Raw genomic sequence first — 18,685 nt, forward strand, 5'->3', positions numbered from 1 at the left:
TCTCTCTTCTTGTATAAACCGGACAGAATCAAATCTCTTCCAACTCTACCCAGAATGGATTTTCCAGAAACAAGCACCTTTGAGAGATTGTCTTTCTTCTGGACTCCTCACCGGGAACATCAGTCATGCTTCTCTTCTTTGTCACGTCTGGCAGAGTGCCTCACTGATGGGGGGTTCATTACCTGGGGCCATGGGCGTGTCCTCCGGCAAGCAGCTTCTCTTTGGGGACTAAGTTCTGCACAAGCAGAGCTCAAGGTAGCCCGGAGGGGAAGCAGCAATTCTATCAATGAAAGATCGGGCTTAAAAGTGAACGAAGCATTTCCACTCACACCATTAGGTCCCCGGGTTCTTGGGCCCCTGGACTCAGACTGAAGCACACCACCGGCTTTCCTGGGTGTCCAGCTTGCATATGGCAGATCGTGGGGACTGTTCAGCCTCCACAATCATGTGAACCAATTCATCTCCTTTTATGTATATGCATATAGATAGATACACACATCTATATTCTAAGTATATGTAACTATAGATATCCTTATACATATTTTTTTAATGTTTTTTTTTTTTATTTTTGAGAGAGACAGAAAGAGACAGAGTATGAGCAGGGGAGAGGCAGAGAGAGGGAGACCCAGAATCTGAAGCAGACTCCAGGCTCTGAGCTGTCAGCACAGAGCCCGACACGGAGCTCGAACTCATGGACCATGAGATCATGACCTGAGCCGAAGTCAGACCCTTAACTGACTGAGCCACCCAGGCGCCCCTATCCATATCCATATCCACACATATATATATGGCTCAGATTATACATTATATATAAGGCTTATATATATATATATATATAAGGCTGAGATTATATATTACATATAAGCCATATATAGATATATGTGTGTGTGTGTGTGTGTATATATATATACATATATATATATATATATATATATATATATATATATATTCATGTATAAAAAGCCTATGGCTTCTGTTTCTCTGGTTGAACCTTGACTAGCAATATACTCTCCAACCCAACCAACTCACTACAACCATCCAGAAGTTAGTGTCTTTCCAAACTACCTGCCATCTCTGAGTCTAGACACAGTGTACAACTAAACGTGCTGCTTGAAGCTCTACCCACTGGGAGTAGTTTCCTTCACCAGTGTCCTTCATGTTCGGGCCTGAGCAGCACTGAGTGATAGCCATTTGAAATACAAAACAATCTGTAAACCAGGCTTAAGTTATTTCTTCCTGAGTCAACTGGTCATCAGAAACATGGCCAAGAGGCCACAGATGAAGGAAAAGGAAGGGGCAATGCACCTTCAGAGTCAAAGGAATCTAAGGGGCGCCTGGGTGGCTCAGTGAGTTAAGCATCTGACTCTTGATTTTTGGCTCAGGTCATGATCTCATGGTCAGTTGGTTTGAGCCCCACATCAGGCTCCACAATGACAACACGGGGCCTACTTGGGATGTTCTCTCTCCCTATCTCTCTGCCCCTCTCCTATGTTCTCTCTCTCTCTCTTTCTCTCTCTCTCTCTTTCACTATAAATAAATAAGGGACACTGACAGCATGGGGCCTGCTTGGGATTCTCTCTCTCCCTCTCTCTCTCTCTGCGCCTCCCCTACATGCTCTCTCTCTCTTTCAGAATAAATAAATAAGGGACACCTGGGTGGGTCAGTTGGTTAAGCGTCCAACTTCGGCTCAAGTCATGATCTTCTGGTCCATGAGTTCGAGCCCCACATCAAACTCTGTACTGACGGCTCAGAGCCTGGAGCCTGCTTTGAATTCTGTGCTTCCTTCTCTCTCTGCCCTTCCCCTACTCATGCACGCCCTCTCTCTCTCAAAAATAAACATTAAAATTTTTTTAAATAAATAAATTAAAAAAAAAGGAATCTAAGCCACTTGTTATTCAACTTACTTGTATTTCGGACCTTCCTTGTTCAATCTTTCACAAACCATTCCCATTTGACCATAGATTGCTGCACACACACACACACACAATTTATGGCTGGTGGGTCAGACAATACCTAGTTCGTGATGGGAAACTCAGATCACATGGTCACCCAATACACCATGGTGAGGCATTCTCTACCAGGGCCTGATAGCAAGATAGAAGCTATTTTTCAAAAGGAAAATACTCATATCGAGCACAAGGCATAGATTTGCTCCAAAATCCTACAGCTTGGTGCTGTGACTAGCCTGTTGGTCTTCACCCAGAGGCTCCTTACAGCATGCCCGTTTGCCACAGACATTTTAACCATCATTGAACCTGATGGGTAAAAAGGCCCAAGTGATACGGTGGCTTAGGCTACAGCCTGAACTCATGGCAGGGCATCCCTTTGCTTGTCTCTACTTGAAACTGGTAGCCTTACAGTTGATTCTGTAGATGACCCAAGTAACACAGTCAAGTACTCCCCGAATACAAAAAGGCTCACCAAGCATTTTTCCTCTTTTTTCATTGTAGGTGGTCCAAAGAACAGCAACTTTACTTTCACTTTGGAAAAGTGACATTAAACCACCAGAAACTTCAGGGCGCCTGGGTGGCTCAGTCAGTTGAGCCTCCGACTTCAGCTCAGGTCATGATCTCAGGGTTTGCGGGTTGGAGCCCCATGTCAGGCTCTCTATGCTGACAGCTCAGAGCCTGGGACCTGCTTCAGATTCTGTGTCTCCCTCTCTCTCTGCTCTACCCTGCTCACGCTCTGTCTCTGTCTCTCTCAAAAATAAATAAACATTAAAAAAAAATTAAAGCTCCAAAAACTTCAATGAGGTCACAGGCCCCTGAATTTTTGTGGGATCGCCCACCTTCCAGTTCACATTAGAAGCTCCCTGAAGTATTTGCCACTTTATGAACATCAAATCCAATCATCATCATGTCCATCAGCAAGGTAGAGTATGATGTTTTGTGGAATGTCAAGACAATCGAGATCTTGCAGAATAAATGTAACAATAGAATTGGTTTACCCTGAGGCAAGTCTGTGAAAGTGTACTGTCAGCCCTGACAAGTAAAAGCAAACTATTTCTGGTGGTATTTACAAATTGATATGGAGGAAAGGACATATACCAGGTCAGGAGCTGTGAAGCAAATGCCAAGGAACATGTCAATGTGCCCCAGGAAAGATACTACATCTCAAACAGCATCTGAAACTTTAGTTATCACCTCATTAGTTTATAGTAGACTTCACTCATTCTTCAAGATCCATGTGACTTTTGCAAAGGCGAAACTGATGAGTTCAATGGAGATGCGTAGTATCATGTTTTGCATCGGTCTCAGCCTATTGATAACCAATGCTGTGGCTGGACCAGCCCTTGTGGTTCTTATTATGATGGCAAGACACCATCAGCAATAGCCATCAGGAAACTTTGAAAAACAAGTATATTTCTTACAAGTCCTGCAAATTACATGGCACACCTGAGGCCACAGAGCAAAGTGATGGGTAGGAAGAGAGAGCAGGAGGCTGGAGTTCTGCTTTTATTGGGATTGAGGGTGGGATGCCTAGGGTCTAGCAGACTCATTCTTTATTGATGAGTTTAAAACATAAAAGCAGAAAATTAAGGCCTGGGAAGAGAAAAACCAGCAGCCCAAATGCTCGGTTATCAAAATCAACTAAGATCTCTAAAAGAAAGGAGACTCGGGGCAGCTTGACTCTTGATCCAGTCCTGTGGCTGGCACTGTGTTCATTCAAGATAGCTGTCTTTGAAATGCATGCTTCTTTGAAGTGCTTGCCTCAGCAATCAAAGCTTAAATCAAGAATTTGCATCACAAAAAAGGAAAAAAGAGAAAAAGAAAAAAAGAACCAACTATCTGGGCTTAAACTACATACCACTTTCTACACTTTTTTTTTTTCAACGTTTATTTATTTTTTTGGGGACAGAGAGAGACAGAGCATGAACGGGGGAGGAGCAGAGAGAGAGGGAGACACAGAATCGGAAACAGGCTCCAGGCTCTGAGCCATCAGCCCAGAGCTCAATGCGGGGCTCGAACTCACAGACCGCGAGATCGTGACCTGGCTGAAGTCGGACGCTTAACCAACTGCGCCACCCAGGCGCCCCATATCTACACTTCTTTCAAGCCTTCAGTGGCAGCATTAGTTTTTGCAATCCCCCCAGGGATACTGTCTTACTTCTGATTTACTGTCTCGGTATGAATGGAAGTCCTAGGGGGCTTCCGCTTACCCCTTCCTACCACGGTGGCCATCACCCATGGGTCAGAGAGCAAATGTGGGGATTCTGCCAGTTGTCAACCGTGTCTCTTCCATTTATACCTTCAGAAACTGGGGAAATAACCACTAGCTGAGTCTCTGGACCAAACCGGCCCAATATGGGTCTGATTTGACCTAAACTTCATCTACAATCAGAACATGGTAAAATTTCACTTTGATTTTGGGACCCTCTGGGATTTCAAAGCCGTTTCAGAGCCAGGGTCTAGTAATCCCCCAAAAGGTCTTGGTATTTCCTTTTTCCAGTGCACATTCTAGTAAATTGCCTTTGGTCCTTTTAAAGAAATCTTAGAAGAATATTTACAATGTATACTTGTGGCAATGGTGTCCAGTCCTTCCTTAAGGGTACCTGGTCTATCTTGCAATCCAGAGGCTCTGTCTCTGTGAATTTACTTATGTCTGGAAACTGAGTAAGAAGCTTCAGCTCTCCTCTGTGACAACTTAAGTCTGGTTTTCTGCTATGAGGCCTACAGTTTTTCCTGTTCTACAGACCAAGCAATACTCTAGCAGACTCTATATATTTAGTTCTAAGGGACACCATGATCAACTAGCCACTGCCAAAGATCTCTGCCATTCAAAACATTCTGATTACTATTATGTCCTTCCTGCCCTTTACCTTGGATATCCTCACCTTGTCTTAGGCAGTTAAATGCTACCACTTGTCCCCTGCTACTTCAAAATCCCATCATCCCCTTTAAAATCTGGGAACCCAACTGAACAACAGCATCTATAGTCATACCTTGCCTAGAAAGGTGAGCAACCGCAGAGATTTTTAAGGATGCAGGTGCTCCCCTCACTAACATATATCTCATTGCCTTTGGGAAGGGAGTATCTTTGGGCCATTTTGTGGAATGTAGTTGTGAGCTGGCTGTGCAGGTAATGCATAAAACATTTAGTTCGATATCCCTAACCCCCTAAGCCTCTGGATTCCCTCCTGCACATTATGCCTTGGAAGCTATGACATCTCAATCTCATTAAATACGTGCTATCATTGAATCCAAATTTTAGTCAACCAATCAAGTAACCTATTGAGCCATCTCTGGCAGTACTTAAATCTACACTCTCTAGTAAATGCATCAATATCAATGAATTTGGGCAGAACTAGTGTTATACTCTACTCACTTCAGTACCCTGAAGCATGCTGAGCTTTGACCTTAATTATAGTGCTAGCTGACCTTAACTGTGGCTACAATTGCCTTATGGAGACTCTTCTGCAGTGATGAAACATGACAGTTCCATTAGTGATGGAATCTTCTAAAGATGGAGAGAGCCAGTACTGTCAATATGCCTTTCCTTCTAAAATAAGTTTAACAAAATCTCATTCAAAAATACAATGGAACTTTTTTGAGTTTGATTTTAAAAAATTATTCTAAGTTAATCGCAAAAAGTAAATGAGTGAGTTCTTCCTCTTCTTCCTCTTCTTCATATTACTTCCTGAAAAACTCAGTCCTAAACCCTTTGGTTTGGACCAAGCATATTACATCTCCAAGCTGGGATGGGAGGAGGGATATAGGAGACCAAATAAAGGAAGTAGATTTCAGAATACAACTGCCCACCACAGGAATGAGCCATGAAGGGTAAAGAGGGATCCATGCAAAAGAGTGGCCCAGTGTAGGATATCAGAGCTCCAGCGGGGCTGGGGGGTGTCTCTGCATATAAACAGCATGTCATGGGCTTTGGAGCCCAAGAAGGTGAGGAAGATAACCATGGGGGAGAGCAATTTTTTCAGATTCATGTCTAAGTAGGGCAAAGAGGGGGCCTCATATGGGTACAGCCCAACATGAGCTTCAGAAGCCAACAGGGGTAAGGAGGACATTCACATAGTTGTACAGTCCAGGACGTCAGTGCATAAGCCAGGGGAAAGGGCTTCCATGTGGAAGGTGATAACAAGGGCAGAGTGTCAGAGGATGGTTAGAGTAAGGTGGTGTCCATGCAGAAGGGCAGCTCAGGGCATGGAGTCAGAGTCTTAGCAAGGTAAAGAGAGTGTCCATATCAGGAAGGTACCAGCAGTGAGTGTCAGAGGCCAAGTGCATCTGCAGGAGATATGCGATGGTGGCAGTGATGGGAGAATGGATACACACAGGAAGTTGACCAAATAAACAAATATATTAAGGATAATGGAAGCCAGTTTTCTACTGTCAGAGAAAGGAGTTAAAAATATGGAAAGGAAGAAAAATGGAATAAACCCTGTGGTTCATTGTTTTCAATATAATATAAATTATTTTTAAATAATATAGAAATAAATGTAATTGTATGTGACTATCTGTATATGAATATACATCTTTGTCCCAAAAGTCTTAGTGCTATTTCAAGCTTTTATGAACTCAGAAATATACATGTTACATGATTACAAAAAGAAAAAAGAGAGAACAAGAGAGAATTCTTAACTAAAAACTCTCAGCAAACTAGCAATAGAAAGGAATTTCCTCAATCTGATACAGAGCATCTGTGAAAAATCTGCTAACATTAATGTGAAAGACCAAATATTTCCACCTAAGACCACTCTCACCACTTCTATTTAACAAATTACTGAAGGTTCTAGCCAGGGTTAGGCAATAAAAAGAAATTAAACGCATTGAAAAGGGAATATGTAAATTCTACTTATTTATAGCTTACATCATCATCTATCTAGAAAATACAAGTGATTCTATAGCAAAGCTACTAGGACTAATAGGCAAGTTTAACAAGGTGCAGAATATATGATCAATATACAAAAATCAGTTGTATTCTATGTACTAACAATGAACAATTGGAAATTGAAATTTAAAAAATACCTATTTATAGTTGCATCAAAATACATGAAATACCTAAGAATACATCTCATTAAAAAATATGTGAAAGAATGTACACGGAAAACTATAAAATATTTACTGAGAGAAATTGAAGAACTTTGAAAAATCATGATATATGCTTTACCACTAGGTCAGGAAACTCAATATTGTTGAGGTGTCAATTTTAAGCAAACTGATCTGCAAATTCAATGTAATCCCAATCAAAATCCCAGTGGACTATTCAGTAGAAACTGACAAGCAGATTCCGAAGTTCATACAGAATGCAAAGAACTTAGAATAGCCAAAATAACTTGAAAAATAAAGAGCAAAGTTTGAAGGCTAACATTACCTCATTTTAAGACTTACTACAAACTTAGAGTAATCAATAAAGCATGCTTTGGTGTGAATACAGACACATAGATCAATGAAACAGAATAAAGAGTGCAGAAATAAGCCCATATATATATATATATATATATATATATATATATATATATATGATTTTCTACAACTATTTTCTTCAAAGATTCAGAAGCAATCCATTGAAGAAAGGCCGTGTTTTGAGCAAATGGTGCTAGAACAATTGGATATCTCTATGCCAAAAAACAAATAAAAACAAAATAAAAACCTACAATCCATACCTTGCATCACATGCAAAAATTATCTCTAAAGCTTTTAAGAGAAAACCTCTCCTAACTTGGGTTAGACAAAAATTGGGCTTTATCAAGATTTAAAACTTCTGCTTTTCAAAAGACACTGTGAAGAGAATGAAACATCAAGCTATAGACTGAAAGAAAATATCTGCAAAGCATATATGTTATAAAGGATGCATATCTGGACACAAAAGAATATCCAAAACCCAATTTAAAAAAAAGACAAATGACCCAATATAAAAAATGGGTAAAATACTTGAACAGACACTTTACTTGCAGTTAGGTTGGCAACCAATTGAACGGAAAAATATTTAACATTGTTAGTCATTAGAGAAATGCAAATTAAAACCATTGCAAGATATCCCTACAAATCTACCAGAAGAGCAAAAATTAAAGAGACTGACCATACCAAGTACTGCTGAGAATGTGAAGGAATTGGAACTCTCATGCATTGCTGGTGGGAATATAAACAATACAACCACTTTGGAAAACAATTTGACAGTTTCTTCTTTTTTAATTTTTTTAATGCTTATTTATTTTTGAGCAAGAGAGAGAGAGAGAGGGAGGCAGAATCTGAAGCAGGCTCCAGGTTCTGAGCTGTCAGCACAGAGCCAGACACAGGGCTTGAAGCCACAAGCCATGAGATCATGACCTGAGCTGAAGTTGGACACTCAATTGACTGAGCCACCCGGGCACCCCGACAGTTTCTTAAAAAGCTAAAAATATGATCAGGCCATTCTACTCCAGGTATTTACCCAAGACAATTAAAGCATATTCCATACAAGGACTTGTATATCAATGTCCATAGCAGCTTTATTTGAAATAGCTAAAAACTAGAAACAACCCAAACATCCTTCCACAGGTAAATGGGTAAACTAACTGACAGACAACGAAATATTACTCAGCAGAAAAGGAATGAACTATTAACACACACAAAACATGGAAGAATCTCAAAATAATTATGCCAAGTGAAAGATGCCAGACTCTTAAAAAAGGAGTACATCATATGGTTTCTTTTATACAAAATTCCAAGAAATGCAAACTGATATATAGTATCAGAAATAAGATTAGGGGGTGCCTAGAGCCCAGGGAGAGATTGTGAGAAGGTAGAATTACAGAGAGATATAAAGAAACCGTTGGGGATAATGAATATGCTAGTTATTTTTACTGTGGTCATGTTCTCTTTAGTGTATTCATGTGTCAAAACTTACCTACCAAAATATACATTTTAACATATGCAGTTTAGTGTATGTCAATGGTATACAAAGAAAACTATGTTTTAGGGACACTTGGGTGACTCAGTCAGTTGAGCATTCAACTCTTGATTTTGACTTAGGTCGTGATCCCAGGATCATGGGATCAAGCCCCACATCGGGCTCCACACTCAACCTGGAGCCTGCTTTAAGATTCTCTCTCTCTCTCTCTCTCTCTCTCTCTCTCTCTCTCTCTCTCACTCTCTTTCTCTAAAATAAGATATAAAAAAAACAAAGAAAACTGTTTTAAATTTATTTAATTACTATATTGTGCCATACATGATTCTAGTCAATTTTTAAACTTTGTAAAACTTTCATCAGTTACTCCCCAGTGACATAAAAGATTTCCTTTAAAATTCTAGCTTTCAGGTCATACAAAAAATGAAGGTTTTCCTTCGAGACTCTCATTTGTTTTGCTTTTTTTATTGAGACCTAACTGACATTCCATAAAATTCACCCCTTTAAAGTGTACAATTCGATGGTTTTTAGTATATTCCAAGGTTGCATAACCATCACTGCTATGTAATTCCAGAATATTTTCATCACCCCAAAAGGATACACCATACCCATAAACAGTCACTGCCAATTTCCTCTCCCCTCAATCTTTTTTTAACTAATTTCATTTCATATTTTGTTATGAATATGACAAATATTCCACCTGAGCTTTTCACAGGTGACCTTTATCACATTGAGGATGTTCCCTCCTTTTTCGAATTTCTAATTTGTTGAATGTTTTTTCATTAGAGTATTGGGTTTGCCAAATGTTTTTCCTTTGTCTATTTATGATCATGTGATTTTTATCTTCTAATTTTAGTAAGATGGTGTATTAATTTTCATGTGTTGAACCAACCTTGCATTCCTGGGACAGATTCCACTTGGTTATGGTGTACAATCCATTTTATATGTTGCTAGAATCAGTTTGCTAGGTTGTTTTTTTTTTTTTTTTGAGGATTTTTGCATCTATATTCATAAGAGATAGTGGTCTATATTTTTCATTTCTTGTGATGATAGTGGTCTATATTTTTCATTTCTTGTGATGATGTTTGTTTTGTTTTGGTATCAAGGTAAGACTGGTCTCATTGAATGAATGAGAGTTTCTTCTCATCTTTTTTTTTTTTCTGGAAGATTTTATGATGCATTGGTATTAGCACTTTAAATGTTTCATAGAATATACCAGTAAAACCATGTGTTCCTGAGCTTTTCTTTGTCAAAAGTGTTTTGATTACTGATTCAATCTCTTTACCTGTTATAAATCCATTCAGATTTTCTGTTTCTTTTTGAGTCAGTTTTAGCAATTTGTGCCTTTTAGGAATTTGTCCATTTCACCTAGGTTATCTAGTTTGTTGGAAGAAAGTTGATTTTATGCATACATGCCAGTTTGATGTGATCTCACAAGAAAAAAATCTAATGGAGATACATCCAGTGACAGATCTGACCAAGCCAGGAAACTTCCCCTAATGGGAACCAAGCCACTGGTCTCAGAAATTCGCATCCATAAAACTGTTCAAACAAGCCTTAAAATAAAAATTTATTATTCAATTGGGGCGCCTGGGTGGCGCAGTCAGTTAAGCGTCAGACTTCAGCCAGGTCACGATCTCGCGGTCCGTGAGTTCGAGCCCCGCGTTGGGCTCTGGGCTGATGGCTCAGAGCCTGGAGCCTGTTTCCGATCCTGTGTCTCCCTCTCTCTCTGCCCCTCCCCCGTTCATGCTCTGTCTCTCTCTGTCCCAAAAATAAATAAACGTTGAAAAAAAAAATTAAAAAAAAAATTTATTACTCAAAATTCAAAAAGCTAAATGTAAACAAGTATAAATAACGAAACTTCCCAATGACATTTTTTTGTTAATTTATAGCACTTGTACTTCTGAAGTTGTTAAAGCCTAAGACTGCACTAAGACTATGGGGACATCCTCACATACACACACACACACACACACACACACACACACAGCCTAGCCTGAAGGAGCTTAGTGATCAATTAAAATTAATAATGATAATAATGGATTATAACCTATAGTTTACTATGCATGATAATTGTAATTATAAATACAGTAAAACCTTGGTTTGTAAGCATAATTTGTTCCAGAAACATGCGTGTAATCCAAAGCACTTGTATATCAAACTGAATTTCAAGAACCAATGGCTCACTTGTGATCATGTGACGTTCAGCGTCAAATACTACTCACATTGCAAGACATCGCTCATTTATCAAGTTAAAATTGTTAGAAATGTTTGCTCATGGGGGCACCTGGATGACTCAGTCAATTAGGCAGCTGACTTCAGCTCAGGTCATGATCTCATGGTTTGTGGGTTCGAGCCCTGCATCGGGCTCTGTGCTGACAGCTCAGAGCCTGAAGCCTGCTTCGGATTCTGTGTCTCCGTCTCTCTCTGCCCCTCCCCCATCTGTGCTCTGTCTCTTTCTCTCAAAAATAAATAAACATTAAAAAATTAAAAAGAAAAAATGAATGTTGTTCATCTTGTGGAACACTCGCAGAACAAGTTGCTCACAACACAAGGTTTTACTGTAGTTTACTATTTACAATCGTAAATCCATGAATGAAAAACATTTCAGGAATATTTACCTAGTTACAAATAGCTCCCAACAACATATTTATTTATTACAAAGGACAAAAAGGATAACTTTATAGTTGGAGCAGTCTGGCAGAAACCACCTGAGTAATGGGACATATTGAAATCACGTGACACTTGATAAAACGCAGTGAGAACAACATCACTTCTATCATGTTCCTGCTAAAGGTGTGTAACATAAATATAATAGGGAAGAAATATCAGACAAACCAAACTGAGGAATATTCTACAGAATAATTGGCCTATGGTCTTTGAAAGTGTCAAATTCACAAAAATCAAAGAAAGACCCAGCAGCTGTCCCAGATTGAAGGGGATGGAAAAGACATGCAAAAGAGTAAAAGCAAAGTATGATTCTGAACTGGGTCCTTTTGCTATAAAGGACAATATTGGGACAAGTGGCAAATCTTGAATAGGGCCTGACATTTCAATGATGGTAATCTATCAATGCTAATTTTCTGTTTCTATGCCCTTGATTGTAGGAAATGCACACTAATTAATTTGCAGATAATGGGGCATCATGGACCGATTTATTCTCAAATGGTTCAGGAAAAAAATCTGTTGGTACTTAATCTGCAACTTTTGTGTCCATTTGAGGATGCTTCAAACTAAAAAAAAAAAGGAAAATTAATAAGTGGAATAGTTAAGATGTGTTTAAAAGAGGATTAGCACGAATAATTTTGCCCTTCCAGATATTAAAGTATATTGTACAGCTACAATTCTTGAAATGGTAGTAACTATGCAAGGAGCAACTTGCATATAAGGAGAACAAAACAGGGGCGCCTGGGTGGCTCAGTTGGATAAGCATCCAACTCTTGATTTTGGCTCAGGTCATGATCTCAGAGTCATGGAATCAAGCACTGCATCAGGCTCCGCACTGAGTGTGGAGTCTGCTTAAGATTCTTTCTCTATCCCTCTGCCCATCTTCTCCACTCAAATGCCCTCTCTCTCCCTCTCTAAAATAAAAAATAAAATAATTTTCAAAAATAAAATATTTCAAAAAGGGGAACAAAACAGACCTGTGTTTATAAGGACTTAATATAGTATATGGGAACCACCCTGTCAACAGAGACTGCCTCACAAATTGTCGCACATTTATGTACTCCAGTAGGTTATCACAATTAAACATAAATTTTATAAATTCCAAAGGACGTGCACATGATATAATGTTAAATGAGAGAAGAGTAGAAATGATCTGTGTGCACATGATGGGTTCTTGGGGTGCTGGCAATGTTCCATGTCTTGACCTTGGTGGTAGCCATATAGTCATTAACTCTGTTTCGTAAATATGTTCCATGTATTTTCTTGATGTATGTTACAACAAAAGATCTTTAAAAGGACACCAGACCCTTTGTTATACTGGACTATAGTGTAGATATTGAGCTGCTAAGCGGGTCAAATTTTAGCGCCCTCTTACACAGATGAGGATCCAAGTTTCAAAAAGTTAAACCATTACTCTCTGGGAACTGATAGGTATCAAGGTCAGGATGTAGACCCCTCTGTGCTTTGGCCACAGCACTACCCTGTGTCCCCAACATTAGTGGTGAGAGAGACAACAGTTATTGTGATTATGTGCCCCAAAAGTGTGTCAGACAGTGCGCTGGGCACTTTACACATATCAGTCATCTAACCCTCACAGTAGCCTGCCAAGGGGGTATCATTACTCCCAATTTGCAATTCAGGAAGAAGGACACAATACAGGCAAAGAGTGAGGCTACACTTCAGATCCTAGTGCACTCACTAGACAAACACTAACTAATTAGCAGCTCTATGTCAGGCTCTGGAAAGATATGGGAGACATAAAGATGCAAGACAGAATCCCTACCCTCTGGGAGCTTACCATCTTGATAAACTCCAAATTTCAACCAGTCCATCTATGCCAACTGCTCTTCTCCAATAGGATTGCCTACTGATTTGCCTAAATACAGTCCCGAGTCAAACGCTTCTCCCGATAGCAAGTTACCTCACCCCAAAGTTAACAAATGAACAAAACACCCCAGCAGCTATCATTCAGAGTGATCCTACCCGAATTAGGTTCAGAGCTTTCTTTTACACTTGCCTGTTCTTTTGTTATTATACATAGAGATTAGACACAGAAAGATTGACCAAAGACCAACTTAAAAATAAAAGACATTCTTTCTATTATATCACATTTCCTACTTATGCATTGCCTTTCTTGGAGTCTCCCAACACAGCTATGTAAATGTTAACTCATTCTTCCTTCTGGTATCCTTGGGAGGCAGGAAGCCAATGTTATTTCACAGATAAAGAAGCTAGAGTCCCAAGAGGTGAAATGCCTTCCCCGGGGTCACATAACTACAGGCAGTTGGGGGTGCTGGGAATGGGGTATGGGGTTAAGAATCCCTGCCTGGGGTCCCCTGGCTCCCAAATGGGGCCTCTTTCTTATAAGATAACTTGGTATGTTAAAACAGTTGGAATCTTGCTCTATAACAGGAATGTTATGGGACTGCTGAGAAAAAAACATTAATGCATGGTACATTTTCAGGAGGAAGGTTTAGAACATGTGGCCATCGCCTACAGTAGTTGAAACTACATCCAATTTGGGGACTAATATTTAGACTAAATGACCCTTCCAGTGACTATGAGTCTATGACAGTTTTGTCCTGTCAGGAGAGGGCAGAAACAGGGGCCTAACCTCTTGATAGACATCTTAATCTGTGCCATTTTAAGTATATGCATTTCAGTAAGAAAAACAAGCTAAGTTTGGGGTGGACAAGCACCCCATAACAATGTGCTATGCTTGCTTCCTCACTCTACTGCTTGACGAAGTCACTGCCAACGGCAGTGGTTGGCAAAACAGAAACAGGGAGACCAGTTCATTTTTCAGGTAATCAAGAATTCCTGTTGTAATTTTAAGTCTATCAAATCAAGTCCCCAACATCCTCTTGTGTAAATTTTTAGATACTAAATGGAAATATGAGGCATGGGTTGAGCATTTTATACTCTATACTCTATAGTAATCACTCTATATTTGTTTCAACAAATAACTATCAACATTTACCTTTCAACTACTGTGCATCAGGCACTTTTCAGTCCCTGAGAGTATAGAAATGAATAAAGCAAAGACTATGTGCCCTTGGGGTATACATCCACCAAAAGTCAAACTGGTACCATCGATAAGTTGGGGAAAGAAAAAAAAAAGTGTCTTTGAAGACATAACCTTATCTGAGAAAGAACAACCTTTATCTGAGAAAGCAACTTGAAAATCTTCTAGTTCAACATCCTCTGAAATGCCTTCATTTAAATGTTTAAACGTCCTTGTAACTGACAAGGTTAAGGTTAAGCATGCCAGGCCAGTCTCTGAAAGAAAATCTTCCTTTTTCATGTTAGAGTACAACTAACCCTCAGACTGAAAGCAAGGTGGTTTTCATTGACCTTCCTTTCACATCAATGTCCCTGGAATGAAAGGGGGAAAAAAAAAAAAAAAAAAACAAGCCAACGTTAAGGAGGGGTGGAAAGAGGGTATATGTGTGATTATCACAAAGCTGCCATGAGTTTCCCTGAGACAGTGTCAACAGTGGCTCTTTCCCATAGGAAGTGAAATCTCCTGGGGAAGTGTTGGAAGCCACGGAGGCTGAAGTGGAGCAAAGTTCTTAAAAGGGAAGCGCCCCCCTGCTGCAGGGGAGGCCCGCAGCTGGGCCCACTCAATAGACTGCAAATGCAAAACTGCATAGACCGGTTTTCACCTCTGAGCAGTTGCATGATATCTCAGCTCATCAGTATCTGTCAGTATCTGCTGGGGCGAAGGGTTGGGGGGGGGGATGTGCAAAGCCAATGGCATTGCATGCATGGGAAAGTTTACAAAGACTCCAAATATACACACCGCTGTGTGTTTTCAATCTGCTGGCTCAATGTTTTTGCCAGCTGACAGAAGAATTAAAATCCTGTTGAAAAGTTTGCTGGAGAAATGGTCTCTTATTCTGGGGGAAGAGTCTCACAGGCGTTTTGGCTTAGTAGGACATTGTGAGGACTGTTTAGAAATGAATAGAAAGTGTAGAAGTTTGGGTGTTCTTATGTTTACTATGAAAGCATCACATTAAAGGGGTTAACAAATACTGCTCTGAAACATAATTGAAAGTAGATAGCACTGATTATGGCCTTTTTTGGTATCCAACTGATGCATTTTTAACAAAACCCTAAAGGTATTACAATTAGTGGTTTTTCCCTAAGTGCTTCTTCACCTGCACTCTGCATTTATTAACCTTTCTATCCCTGCTCTTATTGCCAAGGAATAAGTGGTCAGTATTCTAGCAACTTCTACACCTAAGGTAAAGTACTTTGTACAAGAATATCTGCTTTTTCCAAATTTTCCATTACTGACTTTGTTCCACTTAAAACATTTGTTCCATTTAAAAACATGAATACTTAGTGCCAGTGACCCCACTTTACACATTACAGCTTTTAAAAATAAGTTTCCAGGGGCACCTGGGTGGCTCAGTTGGTTAAGTGTCCAACTCTTGATTTTGGTTCAGGTCATGATCTCACAGTTCATGGGTTTAAGCCCTGTGTCAGGCTCCATGAGGGATTCTCTCTCCTTCTCTCTCTCTGCCCCTCTCTGCTCCCTCTCTCCCACACGTGCGCTCACTCTCTCTCTCTCTTTCTCTCTCTCAAAATAAATAAACTTAAAAAAAAATCAGTTTCCTGAATCTGCTTTAATAATATGAACACTAGATATAGTGACTGGCACTCATCAGGCGCTCCAAATTTGTTGAATGAATTAATGAATGCACATGTTCTGTAGCTATAAATGTACAACATCAGCTTTCTGAAGTTTGTTCAACACTAAAACTGGTTATTTCATTTAAATGTTCCTGTGTATTGAATTTGTGTGTTTAAAGGGATAGATTATAGCTATGCTATAAAATAACTATAAATATCCTGCTAATTATTTATAAAAATGAGTTTTGTGGACATAACTAAGCTTAACATTTACCAATAAAAAGTAGATCTAACTCTTCTGGAACAACCCTTTAAAGTAAACCAACTCAGAGGCGCCCGGGTGGCTCAGTCAGTTGAGCATCCGACTTTGGCTCAGGTCATGATCTCACAGTTCGTGGGTTTGAGCCCCTCGTTGGGCTCTGTACTGACAGCTCAGAACCTGGAGCCTGCTTTGGATTTTGTTTCCCTCTCTCTCTGCCCCTCCCCCACTAGTGCTCTGTCTCCCTCTGTCTCAAAAATAAATAAACATTAAAAAAAAATTTAAAGTAAACCAATTCAAAGTACACCCGTTCCTTCCCGTCTTTGTGCTCCTCCATTACAACTTGATCTTGTCCCCACCTCCAGATCTTCTCTCAAGACCTGCTCCCTCCACTTCAAGCATCCCTTGGAGTCAATACCCTTCTAGCTCTGGTGCCAGACTTTAGGAAAACTTAGCTTTAAAAAATTATGCAACTTTTTTCAACAACAAGTAATGAGAACTTCAACTCAGACAAGCTCACGTCCTGTGACCACCATCTCTTAGTCCATTGCTAAAATGGTTCTGCCCAGAGGCGCAATTCTTTTGCTTGGTTCTCTCTCCTCTATTCCACCGGGAAGAATGAAGAAAAAATTACAGAGTGATCTGCCCTCAGAGTGGAAGAACTACCCCATTCCTCAACTTTGTAATTTCCCCACATCTCATCACTCAATGGGTAGATTCTCCTCCAATAAGATGGATATTGAAGAGGGATGGGATTCTTCCATCCTTTCTACTTTTCTATTCCTCTACCCCCTCCTTCCTCCACCCTCCCACAAGAGATGAAGAGTTGCTAATTTTATTGATAAGAGCATAGGACATTCACTAGGTCCCATCTACCAGTAAGTAGGTTCTTGGTGCCTTTAAGGGCCACCAAGAACTTCTCTTCAGCCTCCTCCTGTGCAGGCTGTGCGAAAGATCAATTCTCAGGACATTCATCTCTTTGTTTCCCACCTCTTTCACACCTATAATGGCATGCTAAGACAGGTGTGGTGACCCAGACTTCTTTCTAGCTCTCTCCCTCCCCAAAGTTTGACCTGAGTGGGTTGTGCCAAGATTTAGATTCAGGGTGAAAAGTAGGAAACTCCTCTTAGACCATAAGCCAAACACACATGCTTCAACTCAGCTCTCACCAGAAAGTGCAGCATTGTCTGGTACCAGGGCCTGCCCAGCTATATTTATGGCAGTACAGGGGACCTCTTAATATATGAGTGTACAATATCTGACTTGTTTAAGAGAAGCAAAGTCATCATAAAGCAAACCTATGTATTAATAAACTGACTTCTGATGAAATTAATCTCTAACCAAAGCCCCTCCCTTTCAAGATATCAATATCTTCCTCACCATTATAGCAGATAATAAAGTCAAATACAGTAGAAGCCTACTGTGAAAAGAAATTGTAAATACTGCAAAAGATGCAGAATTTCATTAGTTGATTAAAGAAATACTATACAACTATTTGAAATATATGCAAAGCCAGAAATAAATGATATAGCATAATTTGCCAGTTAACAAAGAGAAAATAAACAAGAATGATAACATAAAAGATACTTTCAAAATAAAGATATTCAGGGGGCACCTGGGTGGCTCAGTCTGTTGAGCGTCCAACTCTTGATTTCAGCTCAGGTCATGATCTCACAGTCATGGGATTGAGCCCCACACTGGGATCCACACTGAACATGGAGCCTGCTTAGGAGTCTCTCCCTCTCTCTCTGCCCCTCCTGGCTCAGTCTCCCCCCCACCCCACCTCTTAAATAAATAAGCATTTAAAAAATAAATAAAGATATTCAACTGTCAATGGATTCACAAAGTGCTTGGGAAAAATTAAATACAACTCTTGACTATTTTTACAAAAATAGCTCTTTTGTGATAATATAGCAAAAGTTCAACATAATGTAAAAGATATTCTATCCTGCTATTGCACAATTTTATCCAAAAATTATTAGCCTCCCAGGGCACCTGGGTGATTCAGTTCATTGAGCATCCAACTCTTGATTTCAGCTCAGGTCATGATCTCATGGTTCTTGGAATCAAATGACAATGCAGAACCTGCTTGGGATTTTCTCTCTCCCTCTCTCTGCCTCTTCCCTACTCACACTCTTTCTATCTCTCAAAATAAGTAAACATTAAATAAATAAATAAGTAAATGAAATAAAAATTATTAGCTTCATGATTGGTTTATCTATTGCTGCATAACAAACCAGCCACATATTTAATAATTTAAAAGAATGAAAACATAACATTTCT

General features: G+C 39.7%; 1 protein-coding gene across 2 annotated transcripts in view; it reads right to left on the bottom strand.

The window, feature by feature from the left end:
* Positions 1-18,685, bottom strand: part of LOC123591192 — a 75,095-nt gene that overhangs the window by 1,196 nt on the left and 55,214 nt on the right. The window lies entirely within an intron of this gene.

Source organism: Leopardus geoffroyi, chromosome B4 (genome assembly GCF_018350155.1).
Source record: "Leopardus geoffroyi isolate Oge1 chromosome B4, O.geoffroyi_Oge1_pat1.0, whole genome shotgun sequence".
Lineage (NCBI taxonomy): Eukaryota > Metazoa > Chordata > Mammalia > Carnivora > Felidae > Leopardus > Leopardus geoffroyi.